The sequence below is a fragment of the Rhipicephalus sanguineus genome, chromosome 2 (genome assembly GCF_013339695.2).
Source record: "Rhipicephalus sanguineus isolate Rsan-2018 chromosome 2, BIME_Rsan_1.4, whole genome shotgun sequence".
Lineage (NCBI taxonomy): Eukaryota > Metazoa > Arthropoda > Arachnida > Ixodida > Ixodidae > Rhipicephalus > Rhipicephalus sanguineus.
The window spans coordinates 228,356,127-228,367,413 of record NC_051177.1 but is presented as its reverse complement, the minus strand read 5'-3'; positions in this window follow the sequence as shown (position 1 = coordinate 228,367,413).

The window sequence follows — 11,287 nt, the reverse complement described above, 5'->3', positions numbered from 1 at the left end:
TTAAGGGCTGCAGCGGTTTGCACCTGCCTTCACACTGCAGAGAATGTGGTTGCGAACCGGTGGCGAGAAAAACAGATTGTTTGTTCCGCCATAAGAATCAGGACACGAGGGAGATTATGGAGGCCTTGTTCATTGCCAGGGAAGGTGAAAGGTGCATAAGTCATCCGTCGGTTGCCCTCAGCGAAAAGGAAGTGCAGTTTCTTAATCGAAATTTGTCTTCACTGGCGCCGGATTAGATGGCGTCACACATTTGTTTGTAAGTGCGTCTTGTTTTTGTATGTTTTTTGAAGCACGTAGGGGTTCCACGTGCCCTGAGTAATTTGGTTATCACCGGGATTACTCTGATGCACACGCACACGTGCACGGGTGATAGCCGGTTGACCTCTGGATGTATTTATTCGTGCCCTTCCTTCCAATAAACCTTAGTTGAGAGTCAGCGCTCGTGTCGTCACATTCTTGGTCTCTGTCCTCGTCGTTTTTGCGCTGTAAGCTGATCGAAAATGAACTTGTGAAAGATTCACCGCCCTGCTGAGCTCGTTCGCGTAAGCGCTGTTCTGCTTGCAGCTTACGAACTGCTGGGTGGCCAAAAACGCTAATGACGGCGGTCTTGAAATCGGACCAAGTCGCAAAATCGGACGCGTGGTTGTTGTGCCACAAGCTGGCTACTCCCGCGAGGTAGAATACCAAGTTGCTCAGCTTGCCTTCTTCATCCCATTTATTGGCTATGCTGACGCGCTCGTAAATTGCGAGCCAGTCCTCCACGTCGCTGCTATTGACGCCAGTGAAGATAGCTGGATCGCGTATACGGGGGACACCGGGACATGTGGTCGTTGCAGGAGGAGGCTTTTGCTGGGCGGCGTCTTGAGGCATGGTAGATGGCAGGGCACGGGATCGAAGCTCCAAGGGCATTGAATGGGAGCACAGCACTCTCCACCAAATTGTTAAGGTATTTAATAGACGGCACTCAACGACAATGAGTAATGGCGACAGCCACGGCAAGGCAACAAATCTCTGCGCGGGCGGCGTCCTTTCAGAAGACACTAGAAGGCGCTGGAGAGAGCAAGCCATTACTATATATATATATATATATATATATAGAGAGAGAGAGAGAGAGAGAGAGAGAGAGAGAGAGAGCGAGAGAGAGAGAGAGAGAGAGAGAGAGAGAGAATAACTTGCGGGTAGCACTCACGTTTCGGCCATGACACCACCTTCGTGAGTGTCTTGCGAAACGCGTGCCACGGCCGAAACGTTAATGAAGGCATTTTAGATGCGAAGTAGCTTAAGGGGGAAGCTTTTTCCATCTCTCCCGCGACGTCCACACCCCCACTGCGCATGCGCGTCCCCTACCCCTCTCTCTCCTCTCCTACGCTCCCTTCCTCTCGCGCGCCTCTTTGTCTCCTGCGACGAGTAGACAGCAGCGAGACCTCCGGCGTCTTGCCGTGGCACGAGTGGCCGATGGCCGCCTCTGCTTCTGTGGCTCTTGTCGCGGGGCGCTCGTGCTCTCCTTGCCTCGCTGAAGAATCCCACGACGACACCAATGGCATGGACTGCAGAGAGGCAGACGCACATGACCTTGCGACTTTGCGGGCGTCGAATACCTCGGACGCCGGCTGCTCCACGTAGCGGGAGCTGGATGAGACTGGAAGACAGTGCTGATTCTACGCCAGAGGAAGGCACAGGCTCGAGAACGCAAGAAAACAAAATTGCACCATTTCCCGCTAAAGCGAACCATCTCTCCGCTGCTTCGCATGCACACATTGTTGCCTCTAGCGGGAGTTGGTGTAATTTCTTTCCCGTTTTTAATGTGTTCTGCCTGCAAGTTCATTCAATCTAGAAAGCACCGCGCGCATGCGCCGTTTTTCTACATGCGATCACTACTAGCCGCGAAGGTAACGCCGCTTCTCAACATTAACTCCTCTTACTCTTACATACAGCACAGAATAAAACGAGGATGCCTAATAACGTGCGGAATAATTTTAGGCGCATTTCTTTTACTAAATAGCAGCGGACTGCGTACATCATTCTGCACATCTCATTGGTGCACTATGAAGGCTTGCCCGTGAGGCAACGTGACATGCCGTTGTTGTCACTTTCAAACCGCGATTTAAAAACACAAATCCTAATTATATGGCGAAAAAAAAAGCTCCTTTATGTCAGTGTACTTCTCCAGCCATTACACTCCCACCAGGGCCTCCTGGTCGGTTGTCAGTCCCGTTAAGAAAGCACATCGCGAATGTATACAATGATAGAGTAAGGATTTATTCTTAAAAGGTGTGACCTCACTCATGCTCACCTCAAGTTCCACGATCACAAATATTTGTCCACAAATAAATATTGAGAAGGTTATTGTGTGCATATGTTTACATTTCTCACTATGAAGGAAGCAATTTCAGCGTCACTACAAAATCTGCCCTAAATTCAGAAGGGTTGCTGATCGGCAGTGTTGGTCATCCATGAACGTAGCGTGTATTAACGCTATACATAAAATAGAGGGACACGACACAGACGTAGAGATAGGTGAATACCTATCCCAACCCAAAATACAACCTTTCTCTACGTCTGTGTCGTGTCCCTTTCTTTTAAAAGCACCGCGCTAATACACGCTATTGTCCTAAATGGTGACTTCATGCTGTACAGCACACGTGCGCTTAAAAAACCTAATCTAAGGAAGAAATAGCGTGTTATCAGGTTGACAGGAGTTAAATTCTTTGAGCTATTTTCAGCTCGGGCAAAGCTAAGAGGGCATGCCATGTCTAGAGGGTGTTTTCTAAAACGCGTGTATCTATGATAGCGATGTGCTATCGATGTGCATTAACCAGACTTCACACCTGTGTGCAGATATCCCTATTATTAAAGTCGAGGCTGCATGCCAGTTATCGACTCCTTTGGAATATTGGTAATTTTTCTTAATCACTTTTGCGCGTTTTTCCGTTGCAACTTTTATGTTGCAGTAAAATTTAAGATTGAATTATATATTTCTTACTATCTATTTTACTATGCTTGCCCTATCTACAATACAGAGAAGACTACCTGATACAATGGAAGGGACTTTCAAGGTGGACCTACACGTTTGAACCAAGAAGGAATCCCAACCAGGAATGTCTTCGCAGCTTTGACATTCCTATCAAGACAGAATAATCCAGGATTCAATACGCGGCTGATATTTTGCATCCTGAAGCACAAAAAAAGCTCCGGTTTAGAAGACCCTCGAGCGGATCTGTAATCATTCCATTGGACATGTAAATTTTCCGTCGGTCTTTCAGAGGAGGAAGACTACTGCTTGAAAAGCAGTGGATATTATGGGGAAAAGGAGATTTCGATAGGTTTTCTCTGGCTGAACACTGGTAATTTTCAGTCAATGCTACGGGCGAAAAACTACTATCTAAGGAAATCTCCTGGAAAGAAAGGCTTAAGGTTTCTTTTGGAACGCCTGCAAATCTTCATGGCAACAGAAGGAGCTCCACTCACAACTCGAGAAATTTCCATATGCTGAGTGAACGAAAGAAGGGAGAATTAAAGGGTTTGCTTTTCTTCGCTACGTCTTGTGACCCGTTGCTGAGCCAGTCGCCCCGCCATGGTGGTCTAGTGGCTATGGCGCTCGACTGCTGACCCGAAGGTCGCGGGATCAAATCCCGGCTGCGGCGGCTGCATTTTCGATGAAGGCGAAAATGTTTGAGGTCCGTGTACTTACATTTAGGTGCGCGTTAAAGCACCCCAGGTGGTCGAAATTTCCGGAGCCCTCCACTACGGCGTCTCTCATAGTCATATCGTGGTTTTGGGACGTTAAACCCCAGATATTATTATTATTATTATATGCTGAGCCAGTCAAACGCATTTTGTATTCTACATTAGGAGTGATACAAAATAAAACGGTGGTTTTGAGAGATTGTAGCAATAGTTACTACGTTAACTTGCATTAAGAGTTATTGTTGTCAGCGCGAAACCGCCAAAAATCCGCTTTTATGAAACTCTCTGTGCTGGTTAAAGTGGACGATTGGGCCAGTTGGTGATTCCTGGTCGACTTTGTGCTTGCTGAAGTGCAAAATTGAAGGAGACTGCGCCTACAGCACATGAAAGGAGAGCTTCAGGAGAGCTTCCAGACCATTAGAATAACGTAATAAAACTTGGACCATCTGCCCGAAGGGAACCCGGGTGGGATGCGAAGCAGCTGCGGTGAGCACGGCGTTTACCCGGTTGAAACGGGCGTCGACGCGGGTGCTGGAATAACGGTTTGAAGCGAAACTCGGTGTAGCGTTTACTCGAGTAAACGTTTGTTTGAAACGCAGACACGGGAGGCGGGTTGGGTTACGTGTAAGTTTCATTAAAGCGTTTGGCAAGACTTCGTAGTCGTTGTTTCTTCAGAGTCGAGACACGGGCTATGGACCGGAGCAGGCGCGCGTTTTGCCTTGACTACCACGGGTGAAGCGAGAGAGAAGTAACACGTTCAGAGGTGTTGCGAGCGGGTGGAGCAGCCGGCAGCTGCGGGCGCTACGGCGAGCATGCTGGGAGTGAAGGAGAGAGTGACGTTAGCGCGCACCTTCGAGGGAAGCGTGCGAGGGAGCGTGACGTCAACGCAAAGCTGTGGCATGACCTACTTGGCAACGCTCCAACACCTACGGCGAGGGGAACGCGTTGCGGCGCATTCGTACGGACGCACGTAACGTACGGCGTTACACACGTGAGTCAAAGAGCTGCTTCGCGTCTAAAAATGCTTTGTTGGGCGCGTTGGCTCATTCTATAATAGACTGGGCGCAAACGGACGGGAGCGCTCGTGTAGTCGTCTTGTCTTCTTGTATCCCCTCCATTTGCGCTCAATCTATTACATTAGAGTAACCTGTTGGTGTATCTGCGACAACAGAATTCAAGACAATCATCTCCATGATTTGAGTCAGTCGACTGTGGAAAAAAAGAAAGAAAACAAAAAAGAAGATATGCAAAGAATAGATTAGTGCCTTTTTTGGGCGGGATAGACGCAATACCTAGAGGCTATGACACAACACGTCGGTCGTATGTGTTGTGCTATACGTTCATTCCTAGCAAGAAAAGCTAACCACGTTCACATTTTCCTGTCTACAACATCATCATTCAACGACTGCATCATTTTTGCACACCCGCTTCGACGGCGCCAAGCTAGCCGTGGCAGCCACATTTCGATAAGAACTAAATGAAGACAAATAAAAACTATCTTTAAGTTCGTTTTTACTCTCATTCCTAGCGTTCTTAAACTTATCCAGTTTTAAATTTAGGTAACGCAAGGAGCAAACGAGCAACACCTAAGTAGTACACCAAAGGAGATTCGGTTATTATGCAACCACGATATCCTGTTGCTACCCAAACATAATGATTAAAGTATAAGACGGTGGCGAAACAGGGACAATGAGGAAACAGGAAGAGACGTATACGACGAAGAGACGTCTTATACTTTAACTATGCACCAACTAGCCCCGCAACAAATTTTATTACCAAACATAATGGTTCCCGCTAGCTCAACAAGAAACCCGGACGGCGGGATGCTGCTACAATATCCCACCGATACGGCAGCGCAAAACCAAACAAACATACAAACAAATAAAAAAACCACGATTCCCATGACGCAACGCGGGTGCGTGTATCACGGCCAGACATTTGGCACGGTACGTCTAGAAAAACTGTCAATTCATTGCCACTCGTCGCTGTCGAGACAACGCCGACACACAGCGCTCTCTTTTCTGCGCACTGAGGTGAAGTGACAGTCTCGGGGCGTGTGTACCGTTTCTTTTTATTCTCTTTTATTTAGTGCCGCGTCGCTGCATACGTCATGGCGCTGATTTCGAATTCTTTAAGGTCGATATGCCACGTGGTGCCGTTTACGCGAACAAAACAGCTGGTGCCCAGGAAAGCTGCATACGCAAAGCAGCTGCGGACGATTCTGTGTTAGATGGCCATCAACCCAAGGTTGACGGCGACTTTTGTGGCGCCTCCACAACCCTTGTGGGGACGACTGGGTTTGAGCTAGTCAACACGGCCTCCAACAGCTCGAGAGAGGGATCACGTATAATATCCGTCAGCGGCGACACCTTGCTACATTCCCACAGTATATGATCATATGTTGCCACTGGCTGGCACCACTTGCATTCTGGCTTAATCTCCTCCGGGCATATTTTGCTCGACACGTACGGGTTGGGAAAAGATCGCGTCTGCAGCTTTTTCCAGACGCATTCCCGCGCCTTGGTCAACCGCTTGTGCGGGGGCGGATAAAGCCTCCGCTCTAGTTTATATTAGTTGTTGATGTCGTGAAAGAACACCAGCCCATCTCTGGCGGACCTCCGCGGAACGAACGGCTCACCTACCCGGTTGACGAAACCTGCAGCATTCAGATGAGCCGCCTCGTTCCCAGGGTTTCCAGAGTGTGCTGGTACCAGGGCTGGGCAGTATCGCGATAGTATTTCAGAGATACTTTTGAGTATCTGTGTTTCTGTATCGAGATACATTTGAAAAATCTATTTGTATCTCAGTAGTGAAATACAATTACGATGTATCGCTTGTATCGCGATACGATGCAGGACACGGGTATCTTGTTACATTTTCTTTTTGTCGGAAATGAGTTGACACGTGTTTCCAAGAGGGTATGACGGTTTTTCTTTTTCATTAATTTTTGTGCGAAGACAAGCAAAGGCACGCCGGCGGTCGCCGACAGAAAGGGCGGCGATGGTTTACCCTCAAGCACGGAATGGCCCATGTGGTAAAGCGCGCGACGCCGCAGACGGCATAATCGCGTAGGCAGTGTTGTCGGCCTCTGCCGACGAAAGTCGATGTCTCTCAAGGCCAGTGCAGCTCGCCTAATTTTTTTCGGGTGACAAACCATTTCTTCGTGACCCCCCGTGCAGACACAGCCTTGGAATAGAGGCTCTGCAATGCTTCACGTGCGTTCATTTCTCAAAGCGGCGGCACTTCTAAAAGCAGTTCCCATAGTCGCGGCGGAAGGACTAGAAGATGGCTATCTTTGTCGCGCTTTCAGCCACCCTCTCACCCCCAAAGAACGTGATTTTAGGAAGCCAATTTTTGTATTGTGCAGTTTCGACATATTGGGCGTGTGTAATTATGACTGGCCTATATGGGTAGCAGAATCCTCAGTCGTCTGACCCGGCGCCGACCGGGCGTTCGCACAAAAATAAATGAAAAAAAAACCGTCATACCCCCTTGGAAACAGGCGTCAACTCATTTCCGACAAAAAGAAAATGTAACAAGATACCCGTGTCCTGCATCGCAGCGCTAGATAGACTTTTTTTTTCATACGCTAGTCTTGTGCTGAGGCCGAGTCGACGCTGTCTAGAAGACAGCCTGCTTCAGAAGCTCACACAGCAACCTACTCAGCAAAGCCGATCATATGTGCAAAGTAAATGTATACTTTCTCTCAATCCACTGGTGTTCATTAGTGATTCGAGTGATTTGCTCAATCTACGCTATTTCTAGTATATATAGCTCATTTAGTTGTCACCAAGCATGTCGACTTCGGTGCCCAATGCTCGTTACTGTTGCTGTGAAATAGTGTACTTTTTTATTGCCATTGATATGTGTATTTATGTCATTACTAATTACAGTGAAACCTCGGTGATACGATCACAGCTCATACGAATTTCGGGTTGATACGAATTTTTCGTTGGCCCCGGCCAAGGCCCAGTGGCCTGCAATGTAATGGATTATGGTTATTGCGAAACGATTTTCACCCATCGACGTTTGATACGAACGTACGCTACCGCCCAGGTACGAAGAGGCGCCAAGCACGTGCGAGCGCGGGAACGCAAGTGTGAGCATGCGCGCCGCACCGCGAAATCTTCAGAATCACAGTGTAAGAAAAAACTCTTTTTGCGGTCAGAATAAACCGTTTGAGACGAGTCACGGCCTCCGAGATTGTGTGCGTGAATCTTTGAGGCTCTTATGTGCCGCCGTGTGCTTTCGCGTTTAGATTACAGAGGACGTTAGCGCCAGGCTTTTTTTTTTCTAACGTGTCTAACATGCTTACACGTGCCTGCCTCGTGCATCAGACATCTTATGAAAGCTGGACGAGTACCGAAAGAAGGCGAGGACGATCTTGGCGAAGGAATCAGCCCTCACAACGTCAACATGCGCGACCGTTGAGGTCGCACTTTTGCGGGCACGGCCGTCAATCTCCCAAAAAACATCCCCAACACCTGCGCGATAACAAAATCATAACACAGGACCGTGGTTGTGTAATTTTGTGGCGTTGATCCATCGCGTCAAAGCGCTTCTTTTGTGACTTTCGCTGCTGTACTGCATTGTCATGCAAAAAAGCATGCTATAATTTGGAAGGGGCTACTGCTGTCGCGGGTCACAACACACCTGGTTCATTAATTAAATACGCGCGTACAGGCCGTATATTTACGAGTGCTGGTATGATTGCCCAAACATAAAAACTTAACTGGCAATCATTCAGGTTTCTTCCTGACGTTGCTGCGGCCCTGAAGAACAATAAATGAAAATGTACGCCAGCTTGCTTTTGTCGCATGCTCATTTTGCATGCTTTCTGGTGATACGAATTTCGGATGATACGAATATTTTGGTGGTCCCGTGAGATTCGTATCACCGAGGTTTCACTGTATGTACTTTGTAAGCCCCCCTCCCTCTGTGATGTCTTAATGACACTGAGGGTACTCTATTAAACAAATAAATTAAAAGTTTCAATGCACTGCAACCTCATTTACACCATTATGCTGCACTTAAGTCTGCGGAGTACTAGCATCTTTGAAATAAAAAAGTAGTATTCCGGTATCTGTATTGCAGTATCTGTATTCCGGAATACTTTTTTTCGTCGCATTGCAAAAGTATCTCCGAAATATCCCGTCACGCTAAAGGCAAATGTATCTCAGTATCTGTATTTTAGGATTCCGGTCCACGTATTTCGATATCTGTATTCCGGGATACTTTTCCGAGTATCTGTGCCCAGCCCTGGCTGGTACCCCCACAATTTCTATTTCCCGAAATTCTCGCCCTGTTGCTCGATGCAGCATTCGTTCGGTGGTGACCAATATTCTTCCCATCGCTAGATTTTGGATGGCTGTTTTCAGATCACCAAGAATCAGGTCAGATTAAGAATTATATATAGGTAGTGTTATTGCCGCTTCGTCTGCAGTTCATGAAGAGCGGGTTTTGACCGGTACAGAGGCGACCAACCGTCCCCGCCTGTCCACCAGCTAAATCGCAAATTCGTGCTTATCTTCATATTCCGCGACGTCTGTATAGACTGCCCCCTTGTACGGCCCGTATTCAACAGGTAACGCTCCTGCCCTTGCCTGCCCGCGTTCCTGATCGTGAATCGCATGCATATTCTTTGGCAAAGGCTTTGTGTTAAAGGCCTTGTGTAATTCTCGCCGCACTTGAGTGTTTGTGCTCCCGGCAGCAGCCTCAGCTTCTCGGCGTCAAGCAGAATTTTGCGCAAGATAAAAGTGGAGCTGGCTGGTGGTGCGCATGTTTGTGGTTATTCCATATTTGCACGGAGTGTCACACCGGTTAAAAAAGGTCGCGGGAAGATATGGTGTACGCGTGCTGTTTTCAGCAAAAAAAAATAGGATTGGTATGGTGTGTGAAGCCATTGACAAAAAAGTGAAGGACAAAGATACAAGAGCAAGAAACGGCTGTGGCTTGAATCATCGGAAGAAGTTCGTTGAGTGTCAGTCGGGGGTGGTGTACCGCGTGCCTTTGTCATGTGGTGCTTCATACATTGTACAGACGGGGCGCTGCCTGAATGTACGTCTCAGAGAGCACCGGAGCTCCTTAAAAGGCACGCCGTACACACACTTGGCAATGCATTGCAAAGGTTGTAATTGATGTTCGCCGCTTTTTGAGGCGACGCAGGTCTTGTAGCTCACAAGCACCAGAAAGCAAGGGATATGGTTGAGGCTGCCTTGATAAAACAGGCAGAAGACACGTTCGTCAGCCACCCATCGATACATCTAATGGAAGCGGAGTACGCTTACCATAAAAAAAAGCTTCTGAGGTAACTTCGGTAAATAGTTCTGTAGATGACCCATGTTTTCCCGTTTGGCGCAAGTGGTTACAGTCTGTTTAATTCTGTTTTGTTTTTTTGAGGACGTTCATGTGATGACCGATTGGTGTTGTCATCGCCAACTATAGGGTGCGTATTTTTCCATTAAACTGTAGTTCCCAGTTAGCGCCTGTCCTGTGTGTTCTTTACTGTGTCCTGTTTTCCTCGCATTTCGCTTCGACATGAATCTATACCAACTCGCCCAGTACTCTACGTTACTTCACTTCTATATTTTATGCCTTTGTGCCAAGAATTACGAGGTTAATTGACGTGTTTTTGTAAGTGTAGTAGCTGTGTTCACATTGTGGATTTAGCAGGCACCTCGACAACACTGGCACTTAGAAAGGTAACTTATGGTGCGACGTAACGACAGCCCCCATGTTAGAGCAGATACGTTAGTATTATCGAAAATAGGTACACCTTATGGTGCAAATATTCGCAATGTATTGGTTAATGTATTCCTCCGGGGTCGAGCAATGCTTCAATATAGCTTGCTGAATCATAGGAATATAAATGTAATCTTTATTAGGCTGCTATCAAAGCGGAACCATCACTGGAACCACAGACGTTAATCTGATATGACGCTTGTATCGTAGAAGTACGTATGTAGTGGTAGCTGCTTTCTTGTAAAATTAGATAGCCACCACCTCAACCACAATTGACGTTGCGCCTACATTACGCCTGCACATGCTGTTTTTCCAAACCAGTTTATAGACCTGGCGTAGGTCTTTGGTAGAATACCTGATTGCCACGCGGAATGCTTGGCTTCGATTCCTGCTGGGATGCTAATTTTTATTCCTTCCATTCGTCGGGTCAACGCTACCGATGTCAGTTTTTCTTACCACTCTCGCAGTTGAATTACCAATGCCTGTTCTGCTTGATGAACTGAAGATGAACTGCTTATCGCGCAAATCCCGGGCAGGCCTATAGTATCTAACAACAATACACCTACTGAGTCGCTATCAACATTTCTAAATCATCCTTTATCTAAAATACCATTTAACTTACCGTCTTTTGTTCACGATACACCTCATTTCCTTCGAATAATAGGTTCCATTAACGAAACACAAACACTCTCGGATCAGGCCATTCTGGTAACATTAGATGTCTGCTCCTTGTATACGAATATATCTATCGCTGAAGGGATTGAAGCGGTCTCAAAATCACTCATAGAAAGCAAGCAAGCACATAATGCTGAAGTTTACCTATCGTTCCTGAAACTAGTCTTGACGCTAAATTATTTTC